The following is a 23126-nucleotide window of genomic DNA, read 5'->3' as shown; positions in this document are numbered from 1 at the left end:
TGATGACCAGATCACTTACAATGAATGTTTGCAAGCTTTGTGGAGTTTTACTTTTGTTTTTTACGACAGACTGATCACAGTGCAGGGTTCTGATGCACCCTTATTATTTCTTGTAGCATGGGAGATTTATGTGTCTGGGTGATCATGTTTGCCATATCTTTTCTTATATATTATGTGGTTACATATGAAGAAATAAGGAAATGGGGTATGCATCAATGATACATCATCCCATTTGAAAAAAAAAATATTGCAAAAACTATATGTGAATATAAGAAGTACATGTAACAGCTTTAAATCCTAGATATTAGTCCACCTGCTGTCACTCCCATTTCTTGGTGAGAGTTCATCATGGAAGTGCTATTTGTTGAATTGTTATTATTTTTGTGTTTCTTGGTTCTTTGCTTGGTTTCTTTATTACACAAAATCAGAACATTTACATAAAAAAGTTGAAGCCAAAGAAACAGCATGTTTATTGCTGTTCTTCATCTTGAAAACAGTGATGTCTTTCATAATGAAAAATGACGTTTCGAGCATAATTCTTTCCTAAAGCCGATTGTGTCACACCTGTGATAGTTCAAAATGCACATATGTAATTAGGCAATATCAACATGTATGTAGATATGATTTTTGATAAAAACAAACTTTCATAGACAATTGTTTGTTGTGTAGTATGGTCTGTTGTTTATTGTTGAAGGATAATGTAAATTTTGTCACTTTCTATTTTTTTTTAGATGTTGTCTCCTTGACATACATGTATAAATATACACCTGGAAAAAAGTATTGCAACACCAAATTGAAATTGAATTAAAAAAAACACTCATTATTTTTTTGTGATATAATTTGGTAAAATAGAACTAGTTAAACATTATTTAAGTATCACCTGAGTTTAAGCAATACATATCGACTCGATAAGTTTTTATCTGCAAATGCAGCTACTGTACCCGTAAACAGCAAAAAAGATGTTTTGATACTCATTGTTTTCAGCACTTTAAATAACCAAGTTTTTAAAATTATGTGATTGACACCTTATAATGGGTCCTTGACAACTCTTAACTGCAGCAAGATGGCAGATTATTAGCATAAGAGAAGCAGGGCTGTCGCTGTAACAACTGCACGCATTGTTGGTCATCATCATGCCACTGAAGTCGTTTTGAGAATAAAAATCAGGCAATAAACGCTGTAAAAGACCTTCTGAGATAATGAAGACCCCCTATTCCATTTGCTAGAGAAAATCAAGCATAATGAAGGTTGGTCAGAAGGAAACCCATTGCATACAAGACAATCCTAAAATGAGAGTGGTGGCCATACACGAGCCTTTTAACAAGAACTGTTCGAGATCAACTCATCGCTACTGGTTACAGTGCGATAATACCATTTCGGAGACCTTTGCTAACGAGCAGACTTACAGTTTTCCGTATCCAATGTAGTGCAGAGCTCGCCAAAGTTGGAAATTAGCATCGTGGAGGAAGATCCAATGTTCAAATGGAATTTGGTTCATCTTCCTTGGCCCGATCGTAGCCCGGCTTTGAACCATATTGAGCTTATATGGGACACTATTGGGCGGAAAGTGAGCGAAAGGACACCCCAGTTCAAACACAACATGAAATAAACAATTCCCTTCATCAGAAATGGTTGCTGCTACCTTAGCAACAAATTAGTCGATTTATGGCAGGAATCAGAAGACGTTAAGATGCGGTTATCCGTTTGAATGGAGGCTGCGCACAAAGTACTAATTCTTTGGCGTATAACGATCAACCATGATGTGAACAGTCATCTGAAGATTAATTTTGAAATGTCTGACATTGTAAAGTTCGACTACAGTGAAACTTGTCAAATGCGTTTTTTTGTTCAAAAAACACTTCATTTTGTTATTGAAATTGTGGTTATATAAATCTTTTTTTTTTTAAACATTTTTTGTTCGTTTCAATGCCAATGTTATCGTGAACTATGTTTCAATAATATTATACACATATTTTATTATATTCCATAAAAAAAGAGGCTGATTTTTCAAATTTTAAAAAATCAAGGTGTTGCAATACTTTTTTCCATGTGTATATATATATTTTAAAAGGACAAATTTAGAATTGATCACTTTTCAATTTTTGCTAAATTACTATTCAAAGATTGTTTTACCTTTGACTAATTTGACCCGACCCCTGTGGTTGATTGTCAGTGATATCAGAGTCTGATGAACTGGATTTCCTTGATTTTCGTTTCCTGGTTTGTTTATTTGATGAGGTCGAAGACTGTTTCCTCTTTCCTTTTTGTGTCTTTGGTTTTACTGGGTTGACATACTGCAATGACAAAAATCATATTATCACAAATGCATACATGTAGTTTTATACAACTGAATAACAAATCTGAAGAATGACAGCAACACTGAAAAATGTAGCATATTCATAGTCATGATAGTAGAAAATCTGCAGTAATTTTAAAGGATTTTAAGTTGTTCTAATAAGATTAACATAATTTAATCAAATAAAAGAGGCTTTTATGGACATTTTTTATGTGGTATGGCCTATTGAGCATTGTTATCATGGTAATGGATTATGTAATATTTTTCTATATTGTCTCATTGACCCATAGTGACATACATCATTGTACATTACACCTTACACTTTCTTTTACATATAAAAAATGTTACCTCAATGATCATAAGAAGCAAAGTTAATTTCTAATTAAATAAATAAATAAAAATATGTATGTATTTTTGGGAGATTGTCTCCTTGATACATGTACATACCTTTGTATCCACTATTTACTACCTTTATGTAGCATACATTTTAATTTGAGCATGATTATATTTTAAAATCATGTATATATATATATATATGTCAAATATATACATCTTGTTCTGGTGATTTTGATTTGAATAAATGTCAAGAGTTTTGTTATATTATGTACTAGCAAATGATAGCACAAGATATGAATACCCACCTGTAGTTGATATTACTTATCAATTAATGTAGCTATTTTAAATTTATTATCTTCATTTGTTATTACTTTACCATATAGGTATCATGACTCATTTCTTTTTATTCTATGCATTTGTGAATATATTCAGACTTACCCACATCCCAGGTTCTCTAATTCCTGGACTTTTCCCCTCTCTTGGTGAAGCTAATTCAGGAAGTATTGCCTTGTTGTAAAAAGACTGAAGTTTTGGAAGCATTGTATTTTCCCATAAAGAGACATCTCGATTGATTCTCTGAATAAAAATTTGGTAAAGATTCAATGTGCGGACCACAAAATCAATCCAGTCTTTATTGCAGATGTTAAGAAGTCCATGACATTGGTAAAAGTAGTTGTGGTTTTCTTTTAGTTGCAGTTTTCCAGATATATTTTCTAAGCAGAATGTTTTGTTTTCTGATGCTTGCCAAAGGTTTAAAGGTTACGAATGTAGTAAGTTTTTTATTTCAATAATACCACTTTCTCCTGTGGATATAGTAACTATGCCATCTGGGCTAGCAGCCAAGTATTTGTTGGTATGATGTATGACCAGTCCACTACGTTCTACAGATACATTTTCATTTTCTTTAGCTTTCTTTAGTTTGTATTCCTCTATTGTGCTATCTTCTTGGTTAATACCATTTCTTGTGTGACGATTTCCACTGAATGACGAATAAAGAATGGTACGGACAAATTTTGCAATAGGCAGAGATGGATTTCTTTTGACAATTGAACCAAAGTTAGATGCAGTTATTCTCTTTTTCCTTTCTGAATGCCAAAGACCTGACTGAGATTGATGAACTGTAGAAGTAGTTATATTTTTACACTGTTGGGCCGAAAGATTGATATGAGTTTGTAAAAATTTATCTTAAAGTTTTTGAAGTACTGTAGTGGAGACATCTTCTACAACATCAGTAGCTTCTGGACCATATGCTCTAATAGCCTTTCTTGTTTTCAGACTTGAGAACTTCTTTTTCCATCGAAGTTGATAAACTTCGATGGCTTTGATTTGTACCTGGTAGAATTTGCTTAAGTTTGTTCATGACGGGCATAAAGTTTTCTATAGAAAAATCCAGGTTCTGTTCCTGTGGAAGATTCCCAAACCTTGCAAGACCATTGTGGACCTAAGTTCATTCTCAAAGCACCACCATAACAACGATCATGCCATGAACCCCTATTACAAATGTTGTAAACCTTACCACCATCAAACTTTGTCCTTATATGCATCCAACTTTCAGCAAGGTTGGTAGTGCTGTTTCCCAAAAGTCTATCGGATTTCTCAGCGATCCTATTAAGTATTAATGTGACATCTCTAATAATATGCTGTTCAACATTGGTGTAATCAATACAAGTACCACCACGGGCCTCTTCCTGGCATGAAATGGAAGATCCTTCAGTCCAAAAGTCAATTTGGTCATTAATTATTACAGTTTCTTTATTATCTGTATCACTTGGTTAGAAGTTGGTGCAGTTTGATTTTTGGCCTGACAAAAATCAGAACACTGGTCATGCTGACCAAAAACATGATGAACCGAATTTCTTATGTCATTATTTAACTTCTTTATGGCAGTTAGTTTATCATATTTCTTCTCTTTGAATTCTCTTGGACGTACTCGAATGGCACATCTCAAAGCACTAACTAGCCTTACTCTCGTTGTTTTTGAAAGATGATGCCTACCTTTGTACAGGGGATTGTCAGTCACAAGTTTCTCTAAATTTGACCTGTAACATTTTGAGACATGATTTGCACATTCCTCTTTTTTTACGGATCTTCCCCAACCTGGTACCTCCTCTCTGATTTTGGCAAATACTGATGAATCACCATCACCAACGACCCTGTTTTTTCTCTGCTTCCAGAAACCCTTGCAAAATAACGTCACTCTCCATTGACTGACTGTCTTGGTCCCAATTTTTAAAACAGGTGTGTTCTTTCGTATTATTGGTGCTACATATGTAACAGTATTTATTCCTTACGCCAATATGTAACAGTTTTTTTGTCTCTTTTCCAATAATTATGGCCACCCCCCCTGCTGCATTATAGGAATGTTTATGGGTACGTTTTGACCAACCTCCATCTGTAATTACCGTTATTGCTGGCACTTCTTCATGAAAATCCTTTCTATCGATGGCAAGAAGTCTTTCCTCCTGCCCAGCTGACAGCATGTCCTTCTCTAGAATAGAGTGCCACCACTGGCCGATCTCTGTTTCTATTGCAGTAAATGAGGGCTGTGATAATCCTGGGGAATTCAGTGTTGCCAAAAACTCATTTAGATGGGACGGACCATTCCCAGTTACCATACTGCCCCAAACAGCCCTCACGTTGATATCAAAGCGTTTTGACCCAGGGACCTTTGGGCTACTATCTAAAGTAAACTGGTTTGTAACTTTAATGGCTTCGGCACATAAGCATACATGCATTGTAATGTCTGATATATGGGATTGTAAACAATCTAAGTTCATTAATCGGTAACCCTTTGGGCTTAGATCTTTAACCTTACGAATCTTGAGCTTAAGTTCACAACCAGTAGCAAAGGATACATAAACGGATGCTTTCGATTTGTTTTTATGTATGGTGGTGTTGTAGAACTTATGAATTTTTCTAATTACAAATGTATCAGCTTCAAACTTTCATTTTTGGACTGCCTTGACTTTTTAATTCTATAGGTTGGTCTTCCTTTGTGTTTTTCTCTCCTTTTTTGCCGATGTCTGCCTAAACTTCTACCAAATTTCTTACTTATTTTGATTTTTCTAGCCATTCTTACTACAGTGCTGTTTACATGTGCTTCCTCTTGCTTTCCATATAAAATTGTTTTTCAACAATGTGTAAAATAAATTAATTTTTTTACTTACCTGTCAATTTATGACACTTTTATCTACACTTTTGTGCTTCATTTTGCTTTATACAATTTTATTTGTAGTTTTAAAAAGTTATTACTTACCAGATACTTCACGTGTTGTGAAATGACGATGGAAAAAATCATAATATTTTTATAATTTTTCGCTTAATCCTTTCGTCTGATGGACATATTATGGACTTTTATAACAGTAATATACATATTAATATAAGGAGACATTAGTGCTTACCAGATCAAATACACCGATTGTCTATAAATTAGATTTTTTCCCACTGTTTACAGGTTCGTGATCAAAGATCAGCATATTTTCTTCTTTCCGGAAGTTGTGTACCTAAAAATAGTACGTAGTTTCGTATTATAAAATCAACATTAAACTTATTGTTTTCCACTAAATGGTTAAAGAATTGAAACAAATGTAAATGTTTAAACTTAGAAACAATCTTTCAAAGAGTTCTTGGGTATATATATCGTTTTCCTAACAATGCAAAACTGCGCATTGATTTTAACCGCTACTTTCGGTTTCAAAGAATGGAGGGTCAGCTGCTTCAGATGGCCTTTTAACAGTGTAAATGGTAAGGACATTTCGATCCAAACACATAAAACTATTCCCAAATAACGAAATTTTATTACAAATAAGTTTCATGTCTGATCAAAATCTATAAACCAGAAAAAGCAAGCATAATCGGTGTGTGGTAAAAAATTTAAAAAATGGCTGCCTTCATCAAAGATGATATGGTCAAACTTTTGTCGTTTTCACAGAAACTGGCTATCTACAACAACTTTGAATGGTAGCTTGCACTGCGTATACACATGCTTATTAAAATGCGATTAATCTTATACTTTAATATTCGTTAATAAATGTCCTGGATTTTTTTTTTTAAATGTGTGTTGTAAACTTCATTTTTCAATATTTTATTGGTGAATACTCTATTTGTTTATATGAGTTTCTTGGAGTCATGTATATTTTTTTCAACCTTATATACATATTTATAATTGGTACAAATTTCAAGCTTCAAAAATATGTATTTTTTATAGAATTTTGACATTTTAAAATGCTCCACCTTTTTGGAAAATTTGACTTTAGTGGAACCTTAAGACTGGATGGAGGCATATCTATCTCATATATCTCAAAATGTGGTATTTAACAGTCACACAACAAATAGCTGTATATTCCAAATAATTATGACGTCTTGAAAGGCTATTATACCTATTTTGCTTCAACGCCTTGCAGCTTCAAAGCAAAATCTATAATAGCTTTAAAAGCTGCATAATTATTTGGACTTAAGCTGTCCAATACCGTCAGGGGTTCCTCAAGGCTCCGTTCTCGGTTCATGTCTTTTCTTAATTTAAATAAATGACATGCCAGACAACCTAAAATCAGGGACTTGCTATACTAACGAGACTCGTCTCTGTTGAATTTAGCTAATTTACAACGCCGCCCCTCGAGAGCTAGCACCCAACAATAAACTTAGTTTCGTATCTCCGATATACGATGCTAGTAGTTATTTGCGTATTGAACAGTACATTGTTGTTATATTATAATTATTATTATTTGTAAATATTAAAATCTGAATAATAGCCATTTACGATGACAAAAAATATAAGATTTTGAAAGAATGATGAATTATAAAAATTAGACGTATCATTTGAAGAACGTCCCAGTTGTGTAAAATGGTTTACATATCAAACAATTAAGATGGCGGCTACTGAAAATTCAACGAACAAATACATCAAAGTTCAGAGATTAATATTAAAAAAAAACGATTCGAGAAATGTTTTGAAAAACAGCATTTTGCAATGACAAAATGCATAAAATTTCATAAAAACGGGTTTTTTTTTGTTAAAATTGAACATATATAGTTATGAAGAAAACACGATAATGTGAAATGATTTGCTCTAAAGTAGCGTGACATCAGCTACGGCCGAGATCAGTCTGATAATTTGTATAGACATCGTTATAAGTGACAAGTCCCGTTAGTATATCTTTGTAAAGCCTTGAGTGTAAAGCAAAAGCATCATCATTAAGAAATATTAAAAGAAACGTAAAAAAACCCAGCATATAACCAAAGAACATGCTCACTAAATATATGTCACACCAAATATAGAAAATTGTAGTGTTGTATGGGACCCCTGACAGAAACTGCCAGGTCAATCAATACAGTGTAACAGCTATGCTTGAACATCTAAGCTGACCGACTCTGCAACAAAAAGAAATATTGCATTAGTCAACATGCTACACAAAATAATTCAACACCAATTAGTATCCAACTCAATTATTTACAAGCAAGACTTTATACAGTCAAAAGAACAAAAAATTGAACAGCCATTAAGGTTTATAAAATTAGAATGGAAATGGGGAATGTGTCAAAGAGACAACAACCCCACCATAGAAAAAAACAACAGCAGAAGGTCACCAACAGGTCTTCAATGTAGCGAGAAATTCCCGCACCCTGAGGCGTCCTTCAGCTGGCACCTAAACAAATATATACTAGTTCTTTTATAATGAACCCCATACTAATTTCCAAATTGTACATAAGAAACTAAAATTAAAATAATACAAGACAAACAAAGGCCAGAGGCTCCTGGCTTGGGACAGGCGCAAAAATGCGGCGGGGTTAAACATGTTTATGAGATCTCAGCCCTCCCCTTATACCTCTAGCCAATGTAGAAAAGTAAACGCATAACAATACGCACATTTAAAATTCAGTTCAAGAGAAGTCCGAGTCTGATGTCAGAAGATGTAACCAAAGAAAATAAACAAAATGACAATAATACATAAATAACAACAGACTACTAGCAGTTAACTGACATGCCAGCTCCAGACTTCAATTAAATTGATTGAAAGATTATGATTGCATCATATGAATATCAGGCACAATCCTTTCCGTTAGGGGTTTAGTATCATACCATCATAACATATATGAGAAGAACATAACCCGTGTCATGCCAAAAACTGGTTTTTGAATAAATGTGTTTAGTTCCGATGCAAAGACCCTATAAGTGAATCAATATTAACGCCAAAATATGCAATATTTAATGACCTGACAACAGTATCGTAACTATATCCCTTCTTAATAAGTTTATTTAAAGGTTTTGTTTCGGAGGTGAATACTGACATTTTTGTGCTTTATAAAGAATATTTCCATAAAAAAAATGGATGTGAAATACTTGAACGTATAATAAGTCTGCATGTTGAGCTATATTTACGAATGATGTCCTTATACCGATGATAAAATTTAGTAAATGTTTTGACTAGTTTGTGATATCGAAAACCCTGATGTAATAATTTTTCAGTAATACATAAAATTCTCTCGTTAAAATCTAAAACATTGTTACATACACGAGCGAATCGTACAAGTTGAGATATATAAACACCGTAAGATGGTGACAAGGAAACGTCACCATCTAAAAATGGATAATTAACGATAGGAATTGAAAAATCATCTCTTTTTTCATAAATTTTATTATTAAGATTTCCGTAAGTGATATAGATATCAAGATCGTGGAAAGGGCAGTGGTCATTGTTAGTATTAGCTTTATTTAAAGTAAGTTCAACAGGGTAAATTTCTTTAGTATACATACTGAAGTCGTCATTTTTGAGAGCCAAAATATCATCCAAATATCTAAAAGTATTATTAAATTTGTTTATCAGATGTTGTTTCGATGAGTCTTTGCTGATATTTGTCATAAATTGTAACTCATAGCAATACAAAAACAGGTCCGCAATAAGTGGTGCACAGTTAGTTACCATTGGAATTCCGATAACCTGCCGATATACGGAATCTCCAAAGCGAACAAAAATGTTATCTAGTAAAAATTCAAGGGCATATATAGTATCAAAGCATGTCCAATTGACATCGTTTTTTTGTTTATTGCTACTAAAAAATTACCTAAAAGAGTTTGAACATATATATATATTCACATTCTGACTTTTTAAATGCCCATTTAATTAGGTGTGTGAATTTTTTCTTTATGAGAATGTGAGGCAATGTGGGATACAGGGTAAAAAAATCAAAACTTTGAACAGATTCAAAATCACCAATATAAGCATGCAGTAATAATAATTTATGACCCCTTCTGTAGCCATTTTTGTACGAACTTTTCAAACTTCAATTGTATCAAAATTACAGATATTATGAATAACAGAGATAGGTAATTTTGTACATATACCAAGGGGAATCTTGATAGAAAACGTTATTATTTACTATTCCATTGCATTTAATAGAAAAAGAGTACTTTGTGGAAAATAAACCAAGATTTATATAGAAAATCCACAGCCTTTAATACAAAGATTTTTGTTATAAAATTTGAAACATAGATTACTCACTTGCTTTTCTATGATGTGCTAGTGGTTTTTTTTTACAAAAGGTTCTAAATAACCTGTAAATTCCAAAACACCTCGTGCTGAGTCACTAAAATCTAGCTCACCCTAAAGGTGTACTTGATTTGGTCCGTATTTTTATTTGTTTTAACCAATACTTCAATAATAAACTTGTTTTAAGTAAATCAAAGCTAGCACTGCATGCAATAATGCTATAGCTATCAGTAATCAAATTGCCAAATATGAGAGTACAAGGATAAAGGCTGTGGATTTTCTATAAAATTTCCATATGTTTAGCATAGAATCAACACACGGGTACATAATCCTTAACTCCAACAGATTACCAATTTCAATTTTTTTCCTAGACAAAATAAACGTGTGGACTTCCCTACCATACCCAGACTTGGAACCATTTTTAAAAGTCTTTTGCAAAAGCACATATATATTGCTAGATCAAAATCTGGTTTTTACTAATTATGCAAATATTTTTAAAAAACGTGTTTTGAAATTATTTTAGATATGCTCAGATTTTAAAAATTTTCCTACTATGTGCCTTCTTGTAATCTTCAAAATTTTGAAGTACTTAACGAAGTATGTATAGGTAGATGTTAATGAAACATTGGACTGTTTGGTTTAGCAAACTGAAGGCACGGTGGACGGACATGAAGTTGACTAAATCAAATCAATGAAAATACAGAAAACATACTGTAAATATTTCCTTATAAACCATTGGATTACGTGATAAAAGGTAACCAATACAGCCAAAATAGAATCTTGTCTCTGTCAGGAACACCACCAAACGGTGTAATTGGGATTTGCTATATCAAAAAATTATAATCACACCTAAATTTCATCATTATACAGGGATTTATTTTACTCAATTCAACCATTGACCAAAACATATTTCTACAAGTAGTTTTCGATTGAGGTAAGAAAACAGACGGATGGTTTCAAATAAAAAGATTTTGAAAATAGAGAATACTATGCACTTTATAATAAGCATGACTTTTTCAAATAGCAATTTGTATATTAGAAATCCAGACTGAAAATAAGTCCTAGATCCTAGATACTTTACATCAGCTACATATTTCATATAGTTTTTTGTTCAGTTCATTGTGTTTTTACATGCATTCTCAATTTAAACATGTGTTATTATTTATGATAATATGAAGATTGTTTTACAGGTCATGGCTACCTCTTTTGATCACTGTGGTATTTGTACTTCAAGACACATTTCGAAACCATCCGTGGTTTGGTGCTCCGATTGCGACGAAGGACTATGCGAAGACTGTACAGAACATCATAACTTGTCAAAGTCATCGCGAAACCATACGACTGTTCCTATTGATGAATATCATAAGTTGCCATCCTTTATTGCAAACATTAATCTGCACTGCGATGAACACGACGAGAAGTATCTATTGTTTTGCAAGAAGCACAATGCCATGTTGTGTAGAAAATGCGTCATTTCTGAAAATCACGCAGAATGTAAAGAAATATTCCCTGTTGAAGATGTCATTCAAAATGCTAAAACATCAGTAGCCTTTACAGAAATCGAGTCCTCATTCCAAGAAATGAACGATAATCTCAAACTTATCCTCGAAGACAGACAAAAGAATGTATCTTCACTATTAGATTCAAAACAAAAACTCAAATCCGAGATAACAGCGATTCGACACAAGATAAATCAACACATTGATCAAATACAAGACCGTTTCATTGCTGAAATTAACAAAGCTGTAGAAAATTCAACCCAACAAATACAAAGCTTCATTGCATCTCTAAAAAATAATCAAAGAGAAATAGACGAGTGCATAGAAGATGTAGAAAACATAAGGAATCATGCAACAAATATGCAAACATATATAGGAACAAGGCTTTTAGAAAATAAACTGAATCAAATAGAAAATGACATGCAGTCTTGGATAAATGGTGGTAGTTTGGCTCACACTGTAGTTTCGTACGAGATAGACACTGTATTAAATAACATCAGAGACGAAATAACTAAGTTCGGAAAACCTGTTGTAGACGTGCAATCGTGTATACTGCCATTACGAAGGAGTAAAGAGGGTCAGGCTCAGTTGATGAAAGAAAATATCGGACCTAAACCTTTTGCTGAGTATATAACATTGGAATTAAAAACAAAAGTAAAAATAGGAGCATGGAATGTGTCAGGTTGCTGTATTTTGCCTTGCGGCAAATTTGTGATTTCAAACTATGATCCCTCTTTTTTAATGTTATTCACACCTGATGGGAAACTTGAAAAAGAAATAACTAACATAATGCCCGAAATTTATGATGTCACATGTGTCGATGAAGAAACTGTTGCCGTCATATCATGTTCTATAAAGAATATTATACTAGTTAGTCTTAAAGCGGGGAAAGCATTCAAAACTATCCATACAGCTTCCACCTGCCTAGGTGTTACATACGCTAATGGCAGTTTTATAGTTTCTCCTGATAAAAGGCAGTTGCAGGAAATCAGCTTGGGGGATAACAAGACAAATGATATTGGCAGTAATATTTCCTCAAATTATGTCGCGTCCCTTGGAAACAACATTTTCTCTAGAATGATAGAATCAGATATAATCGTTTGTCATAAAAGGAACGGTGAGATGCTTTGGACATTTGAAAACAATACGGATTTAAAAGACCCAAGGTGCATCGCAGTAGATGAATTCGGAATTGTTTTTGTCGCCGGAAACAAATCAAAAAACGTCGTTGCAATATCTTCTGATGGTAAAGAACACAAAATACTCTTGTCAGAAGCAGACTTGGCTGGAAACCCGTGGGCAATCGATTACAACATCAAATTGAAATCTTTGCTTGTGGTAAATGAACGCGATGGTCAAGTATTTGTGTACAATGTTAACTATGCTTAAAATAAACTCCTTATATAAATGTTGTTTAAAACTAAATTATTGGACAATGATAACTTATTATATTATATCAACTGTACCTAGTTAAATATATGTTTTAAAAGACTATGTATCACAAGTAGGAAATAAGTTCAAATCTGTATCCATGTATATATGAAATGCACTAAATTACGTACTTGAAATCTTTAGTTCATTCCTAAACAAAAGAATACAAATAAGACAGCACCGAATGGAGTGAAATTTATATAAAGACAGGACAGAGATCATAGCTCAAATGAAATGCAGACCAAAGTTTTTAAACCTGAATCCTGGCAGTTATATTTCATCTGCATAATGTCCACAGCTTTACAAATGTTAAGTAAGTGAAAATCGACGGCATAATTTATACAACAATGAACGTCAGACAAATATGTCAGCCATCAGACCACGCAAGGTAATGGATTATTGTTTTTTCCTGACTTGAAATATGTATACTTATATACAGAATTTGGTACCATTCCAGCTTGGTTTGAATAAAATTCCCTCATTCGTAACAGAGGTGTAAAATAGTGCGATTGAGCGTAATACTGCTATGATTATTGTTTCCCTCAAATTCTATTAAAGATTATCAAATATATAAAGTAATGAAATGTGAATGCGTTCAACTTATTCACCATTAAAAGATCATCCAAACAGGATTTTCAATCACATCAATGGTCACTAGTTAGTGTACTAGCCTCGTTTGAGGGAAGTACTGGATTTGTACATCGGACAGTTTAGACCGAAGACTAAGAAAAATGTTGTTTGTTGCTCTATGTGTCATATAGGACCATTAACCATGTTCCCGTCCTATTTTCCTTAAGTGTGACATCACTGATTTATGTATCTACATTTTGTTACTTGCATGAGCAGGAACACGACGGTTGTCACATCTAAAGCAGGATATGCTTTCCGGAACACTTAAGATCAATACCGTTTTTGTCATTGGGTTTGTTTTGCTCAATCTTTAGCTTTCTATTTTTTGTTTTATTGACTGTTATTTGTCTTTAATTTTGAAGCCTTTGTTTTTGTTTTGACATGACATTTTCGGAAAAGTTTCTGTTCGACTAAGGAGTTTGACTATCCCTGCTCTCTTCTATAGAGTTCCAGCTAGCTCATGTTTACAAGACGCAACGCCTAAATATGTAAAGGTATTAAGGCAGAAAGTCGGAGAGTATTATTATCTTTATCATAACGACCTAGCACTTTTTTACTGAATACTATCACATATACTTATTATTGTCTTATAGAGAGTATTAACTCCTATATTATGTTTTCCCAATAAAAAAAAATGAATATTGTGGTTATGGGTTTTTACTTACGTGAGCAACACGACGGGTGCCCCATGTGAATCAGGATCTTCTTACCCTTCCGGAGCACTTAGGATTAGCCCAATTATTTTGTGTATTTGGTTTGGTGTCAAGAACTTATTTGTCTGTTGCCTGTTGTCTTTTTCAATCATGACGTTGTCGGTTTGATTTTTCGACTTTTTGAGTTTAAATTTTTATTTGGTTTCTTACACCTCTATTTTACGATAATAAAAATCTTATTTATACATTATTCTATTTAAATATAATTGAATAGATTTTTATTCTTGAATATTTTTTGGATTACTTTATTGTGCGATATGAAGATTGAAAAGAACATAAAGGTATTATCTCAGAATGATATGAATAATTTTTAACATCACTATTATAGTAAAATTGAGAATGGAAATGGGGAATGTGTCAAAAAGACAACAAACCGACCAAAGAGCAGGAAACAGCCGAAGGCCACCAATGAGTCTTTAATACAGCGAAAAGGTTATCTATTCCTGAGGTAGAAAAGCCTTGGTAATTCAAAAGTTCATAATTTTGTTAACAGTTTTGTTAACAGTTAATTTATAATTATGACCATACCAATGATAATTCATGTCAACACAGTGTCGACACAGAAAGCTTTACAACAATAAAAAAAAACGATACAATAATAGGGCTAAAAGGTATCCGGAGTGGGAAACCTTCCGTGAATAATGATACGATAGAATAATGTGCAATCTCAGTGAGTCATACAGGTAAATTATTAATAGCCTCGGGTTGGTGTACACAATCAAATATAGATTTCTTTAACCTACCTAGCTGTTAGCCATTTGCTTTTCCTCGTGATAACAAAAATAAGGCTTACTATTTACTTCCAATAACGAAGTGTTAAATTTAAATTTGGTGACATTTACTAATTTCTGTCCTTATGTTTGACTGCATTTAAGGTATGCAAAAGGAACCACTGAGTAAAGTATTAAATTGATTGTACAGAGTATACAACATATCAAAATACATGAATAGTTGAATAGTTGGTTAAAATTCGACAGAACTGTATCAACAAACGGTTGGTTTTCACCTCAGAATGTACTCAATGCACTTGTGCAACTGAGAAGTGTGTAGGTCTATCCTCACCTAGTAAATTCATAAATACATGTTTTCTTATGTTATCTTTTCTTTTCTATTTTAAGATTCATTTTTAGCTCACCTGATCCAAAGGGTCAGCCAGCTTTTCACAGCATATGCGTCCGTCGTCGTCATCCGTTAACAGAATCAGTATTGGAATATCTAGTTTTAAAAAGTACTCTCTAAAAAAAGTTATGACTCTTTACTGATGAAATTTACAACGTCAATCACCTTACAGTGGGAAGCTGGTGACAAAATATTACCTCCCCTGTAAACAGTGCGCTCTTCTGACTAGAGGTAATCGGTAAAAAAAAAACCGGATGATGCTGTAATTGTTTAGCTTGTTTAAAATGAGCTAGCATTAACGAACTAAGACGTGTCAACATAATGTGAATATGATAACGAATCAGGTAAATTATTTCTTGTTAAGTTTATCACCTCATCGTATCATCATATGATAGGTAAATGCGTGAATTTTCGAATTTCAGTGTCGTCAGGGATCAAACATGTAATCATGCCATCCTTTCATTATTTTTTTTTAAATACTATTCAATGGTCGGAACACCTTGATTTTCTCCCAAATTGTAAAGTTGATTATGTTGCATGATATATATTTTTATCGGGGGAAAAAATTGATATGCAGCAAAGATTGACAGTTTTTAATTTGTGTTGCTATGTGAAATAATGGGAGGTAAATTCAAGTATAAGAAGGCGCGCTTTTTCAAATAGTAAACAATTTAATTCAGATGCATAGTATTTTGTCAAATAATAAAGAATATCGTAGAAACTTACTAAAAATTCATCTAATTTATAAAATATATACAACATGACATACTTAAATCTGAAAAGGTGTCAAAAGGGGTAAAACCACTATACCTTGAACAAAGTCAGTTAAAAAAAGGGGGTATGGTGAAAATGCTACGCAATTTATATTATATTTATCTGGGGTCTACAACCAAAGGATGATGGGACATGCAACTAACTACTTTTTCAATTTGATTGTAAAGTAAAATAGCTGGGTTTTTCTGGGGCCGATTTTATTTAGCATCTCTGTTCAAACGTCTAATATTTTCAGGTTCTCTTTGGATTGCCAAATAATATTATAATCACCTAATTGAATGTTCAAATTATTTTGCAGTGATGTTCTGTATGGAAGGAAGAATGTCATAAAATCTAACAGTTCCGGATGGCCCGTGTCTGATCCAGCACAAGTTTAGCCAGATTTTCCACACTATGTATATACAGTGTCTGGCATTGAAAGGATATCAAACGGATGTTTTATGGAATGATTCTCACGTATATATGACAATCATATGCATAGGAATGTGGAGCTAGACTCTTTCATGCAACAATTTAATTTCCAATATAAACTCCGAAAATACAAGAGCATAGAAATGTACATCAATGAGAAACATTCTTTGTGAATAAAATCCTTCCAAAACTTAAATTTGTCATTAGTGTTGCATTATTTATCAGTAGAGATAATTAGATTCCAGTCAGATTGCCCTACTGAAGGTTTTTGTTAGAAATGTTTTGTAAATCTTTGCTGTTTTGCAAGACAAGCTTCTCTGTGCAGGTTGCTCGGCCGCCCCTTTCAGTATGAGAAAATATTTTGTTTATTACTAGTATATACTAAATCACTGACGCAAGACTGAAACGGGTCCCCTTTTAGGCATATAGTGCGAATCACCTTATGTTTCAACCATTACATGCCAAACTGGGGGAGGGGGAAGGTTTTTTCATAATAATAGAATAAGAATAAGAAACCTTGGTGACCCCACAGTTTAAATGTCTATCGTATGTACGTCGTGAACAGTGGTCGTTACAGACATACGTTCACGTAAATTGTCCCAGTCTATGGATGAATTTAATGTGTCAATCAATGGCCACAGCCACACTGTTTTGAATTTCATTCTAATACATTGAGATTTAACATATACTTTCCTATATGTAGTGTTTCTGTAAAAGTATTGCCAACAAAATTCCTCAAATTTGGGATCATAATATTGTTTAAGAAAAATACCTTACCCCTGTACTTCATAAAAGTGCAAAGTCTTCTTCAATACACGCGCATGGTTAATTCGGATCACATACTTTCTATTCCGATATTATAAGAATTCGAAGGTTCATATCATTTACAATATCAATCAACATTTTTCTGGGATTTTTTGTTACTACCAACGTTTAACCTCGAGGTTACATTGTAGTAAAAAAAAATCCAATAAAAACGTTGAATGTAAATGATATAAACCTTTAAAGTCTTATATTATAGGACTCATGTTTTTCAAATATAATGTGTTAATCAATTATGTTATGATGCTTTTAATAAACTTCACATTAGGTTATTTGTCACGTATATTGATTACATTATATCGAGTTGTCCCAACGATACACTTGTCGGTGTGCTCGATCATACGAATTTACCGACATTCATATAGACAAAATGACCCAACTTTGAAAAATTCTTGTGACGAAACTACATTTCGGAACACGTTAAAAATTGGATACTCAGAAAGCTGCATTATTAAGGTTTGATATATATTTTTTCAAAAAAAAAAGAAAAATATGCAGTCAAATCTGGCAGTTTTTTACACACCCCTATGTTGAACAATAAATTGTTCAATTAACAGCATGTTCGGCAATTAAAAATTCATATATTAACAAATTTAGCTTTAGCATATACTTTGTTTATAGTGGTTGTATAAAAGTTATATAATGGTTTTGTGTTTTAAGAGATATTCATCTCTATGCATATCGGTTTTTATGCGTAAATTGTCTCTCCTTTTTTTTTCTACCTTTTTTATCCCTTTCATTTAAGTTATTGGTTGTATTTTGAATTATCTAATCTGTAAGATTTCACCGTGTTCACGTGATTAAAGAAAATGACGTATCATTAACCTACATGTACACATTTGTTGAACTTTAACAGTACCAAGTATGATGTTTAATTGGTTTTAATTGGATTTAAGGTATGTACACATGTTGATGTTCTCATTATAAATACATATGCAGTAGGATATAAAAAAGTGTAATCAAATCTACAATTCAAGCTCATATAGATGTATAACCGAAAAAGATATATTCAAAACTATCTCTCTTTGACATCGTTCAACAAAATGTATTAGGCATAAACACTTATTAGCTTATAATTAGGCATAATCATCCAGCTAATAATGTAGACCAGACTAAAACTTCAAGGTTCATTGATCGTCGCTGAGAAGAGTTATTTCAGTCCAACACAAGATTTCCTCAATGATAGACCCTATGCCTTTACATGGTTCGTGAATCAATATAATAATTTCAAAACAAGACTAGTTTAATGAATATATCTCCCTCATGCAGAAGTCTGATTAATTTCTTGACTAAGGCTATATACCTTTTGTCCGTTTTAATTATATAAGCTTAAACAGTTTAGGAGTACATACCTTGTCATTCTGATAGCTCATTGATGAACGGTACTTGAGTACATCATATTTTCAGCAAAAGGAGAAGACATGTTAATGCCATATTTGTGGACATTGGTTATCGAAAATTAAAAAATATTACAAATCTATCAACTAACACCCTTCCAAGATGTTCTTACAATACTATTCTGTCAGAATTGATAGTCCTTTTTTCTAGATTTTGTTGAAATCTACAAAACTTAATGGAAAGTCCACAAAAAATCAACTAGTAACACAACGAATGGAAAGTAATTAATAGTAAGATATGAGTCAACACTTTACATAAAAAGATAGTTTGTAACAAAATATATATTATAAAGATGTCAATGTGTGTATAATAGCATAAGAGGCAAAGCACTTGTTCATATATATTTTGTCCAAAATCTATGTTTTTTATGGAAATTGTTGGTAAAAAAATGTGAATTTCAATATCTTTATGACGTAATAGTGACATCACATGTTGAAGTGTACACATTTTAAAGAACAAGTTCCTGTATCAATAAAATAAAAAATATTTTTGAAAGTCTTGAATAAATGTTCTAATGTTACAATATCAGGTGCCAAATAATGGCTCTTGTAACACTTCCTTTGTTGTATATAATATTTTTTGGAGTCGTGATTCATAATATATTGATTTTGTTAAATTGTTTAACCTGTAGTAGACGGTATTAACCATACTCAGTAAAGCAGACACAACCTTCAGTCTGTCCATTCTTGTAAAATAATGATCATATTCTTTGGATTTCAAATATTTTGGCCACGAGCATCACTGAAGAGACATGTATTTGGTACCGTAAATGTTATTACTTATAGTTTGATGTTTTTTTTAAATCAAGATTTTATACCCAAAAAAAAACAACGAAGAAACAAATACAATACAAAAAACCTTGTTTTGACTTTATGACGTTCCATTGTTTAATTTATTTTAAAATTAAACCACATAGAACTATCTATAGTAACAAACTGTTTGTGTTTACAGGTCATGGCCACTTCTTTCGATAATTGTGGTATTTGTAGTTTGCGATACATTTCAAAGCCGGCTGCTATTTGGTGCTCTGATTGTGAAGAAGGATTGTGCCAAGAATGTTCAGAACATCATAGCTTATCTAAGGCCTCACGAAACCACAACGGTTATCCTATTAATGAATATCAAACGTTTCCATCTTTTATTGCAAACATAAAACTGCACTGTGATGATCACAACGAGAAATACTTATTGTTTTGCAAAGAGCATAATGAATGTGTGTGTAGAAAATGTGTTATTACAGAGAAACACGGAAAATGTAAAGAAATGGTTCCCATTGAAGATGTGATTAAAAATTCCAAAACATCTGCAGCATTTACAGAAATTGAAACATCACTTCACGAACTGAAGGCAAACTTTGGTTTACTTCTGGAACACAAACAAAAGAATCTATTTTCAATTTCAGCCTCGAAAAAGTTAATTGAGTCCGAGATATTAGCGACTCGGCAGCACATAACTCGCCATCTCGACTTAATACAAGACAATTTTAATGCTGAACTTAACAAAGCTGTAGAAAAATCTACCCAACAAATACAGAGCTTCATTGCATCTCTGAAGAATAACCAAACAGATATCGACGAGTGCATAGAAGATTTAGAAAGCTTAAAGAATTATGCAACAGATATGCAAACATTTTTGGGAATTGCGCAATTAGACACCAAACTTCGAAAACAAGAAAAACACCTACAGGATTGTATTGATGGTGGTACTTTGGTTCACGCTGTTGTTTCTTCCCAGTTAAATCCGTTATTACAAAATATACACAAACACATAACTTCGTTTGGAAAAATCGTCATAGATGTTATACCATTTCAACTATCACTACCAAGAAGCAAGCTAATTTAGACTCAAATGATGAAAGTAATGGTGAAACCTAAATGTTCCGTTGAGAATATAAATCTCGAGTTAAAAACGAAATTTAAAACTAAAGCTTTTAATGTGTCAGGCTGTTGTATTTTACCTTCCGGAAAACTTGTAGTGTCAAACAACTGTCCCTCGCATTTGACATTATTTGTACCTGATGCGAAAATAAATCGAAAAATTAACTGCGATTAACCATATATTTATCATGTTGCATGTGTCGACGACACAACTGTAGCCGTTGTTTCAATGACTATGAAAATTATCCAACTTATAAATATGGAATCAGGTAAAACATTCACAATTGTTCGCACTTATTCCCCTTGTTGCGGCTTAACTTATAAAGATAATCATTTTATAGTAAGTCCCAAAAAAGGACAGATACCGGAAATCAGATTAGAAGATACAAATACATATGGTATTAGCAGTTCTATGAACTCGTTGAATTTGGCTGCATTAGGCAATACATTGTACTCTAGAAAAAGGGACACGAATACCATCGTTTGTCATAATAAAAACGGTGACGTTCTATGGACATACACAGACACGTCAGTTCTGAATGTACCCGGAGGTATCACAGTTGATGAATATGGAACTGTGTTTGTTGCTGGGAAGAAAAATACCATCTCATGGTAGAGGACACAGAATACTCCTTTCAGAGAAAGACTTATGTGGTTCTCCATGGGCACTTTGCTATAATGAAAAATTCAAATCTTTGCTGGTTGCAAATGAAACTGACGGCCAAGCATTTTTGTACAGCGATAATTACACATGAACTAAATTTGCTGCTCCTGTGTTTTTACAAAGACAGCTAAGTTGAACGTTATAAAATACTTCATTTTTCATTGACAATAACAAAACACAAAGAGATATTAAAATTAAAAGTAGCGTTGTATTTAATTTGTTTTAAACCTTTTTTCAAGATACATTGAATACCATAGGAACGAATAACATTTATCCTTGTATATTCATGGCGAAAACTTATATAAAAGTGTCATTTATACGCGCTGGTTATCTTTTCTAAAAGACAAGATTATTATTACTGAATATAATAAGATCTCTTTTAATCTGTAGGAGTTTATGATATAAGTATTGCTAGCGCTCATTGGTAACTATTTTTTCTTATTTTTTTTTTTTATTTTGAAAAACAATTGGTTTTTTTTTCTCACTTTCTGCCAATAGATAGTTTTAGTTAAAATATCTAATCTGTTTCATTTTCCCATTTACGCGTTTTTGTTCATGGCTATTGACCATTTTAATCAAATGGTTATCGTTGGCTGGAAATAAACGTAGACCGCATTAATATGTTGTTTGACATGTTGATAGCTATCGGTTGTGTGTATTTAATATCCTGAATATTCAAATTTCATTCCTCATTAAATATGGCGTATTTTTCTACCCTTTTTCAATCAACTAAAGACGTAAATTATCGAAAACAAATTGAGCTATAAAGTTGAAAGATAGCAAATAATACATTGACTAGCTTTTATGTCAATTATTTCTGTCTACCAGCGAAAACATCTTTTACTTTTAACAGATACTCGGTATTAAGAATAAGGATTTCGCAATATAAATCCTGCTTTCAATATAGGCTAATCTTATGTTGTATGCATATCCTGTTTCACAAGATAAATAGCAGTGTATTAACATGGATTTTTGTGTTGTTGCTTGAATCGAAAACGTTACAAGAACATCCTCTGATGGTACAGAGAACAAAATACTCCAGTTTCGATACTTTATTTGTTCTCAATGGCCAGTATGCTACAACAGTAAAATAATCAGATGGCAAACCATACGTGTACACTGGTAAACACGCGTACACAATATGTCCATATAAGGCCGTGTTCACACCTAACGCCATGTACAGTAAACATGTTTACATTTAGTGAAATGTAATGTACACTGGTTTCACATTAAATTTGTTCACATCTATAAACCTTGTTCAGTTACCTGTACATAAGATTTGTCCACACTTGTAAACCATATGTCATTTAAATATCCATTACATAGAACCGAAGCAAAATTTTCTAGCAGGAAGGGAACGACTATTTGACTTCATAAAGGGGGAGGGGATGTTTTCAAGAAAGATATTCTTATCCCGAATTTGATGAAAAAAAAATTTAAAAAAATTATTCTGGTCATAGAGATAATAAAACAAAATTTGAATCCAGAGTTTCCCCATACATTACAGTGTTAAATATTGAAAAAAGATATTTGATGGCTGGCAGCGAAAAGAACTGAATAAAAATGTTCACGCGAAAAAAAACTCTGACTCAGAAAAAAAAATACCCCGCCCCTTTTGAGGAATTAAGTGTTTGCTCCTTTATGAAAGCTATTTTCACGATTTGCAGTT

General features: G+C 32.7%; 1 pseudogene; it reads right to left on the bottom strand.

The window, feature by feature from the left end:
- Positions 1–3040: 3040 nt before the first annotated feature.
- LOC143084083 (uncharacterized) lies at positions 3041–5247 on the bottom strand (annotated as a pseudogene).
- Positions 5248–23126: the final 17879 nt, after the last annotated feature.

Source organism: Mytilus galloprovincialis, chromosome 7 (assembly GCF_965363235.1).
Source record: "Mytilus galloprovincialis chromosome 7, xbMytGall1.hap1.1, whole genome shotgun sequence".
NCBI lineage: Eukaryota > Metazoa > Mollusca > Bivalvia > Mytilida > Mytilidae > Mytilus > Mytilus galloprovincialis.
Note: the sequence above shows the minus strand (reverse complement) of the source record. Positions and strands in the feature narration are given on the sequence as shown.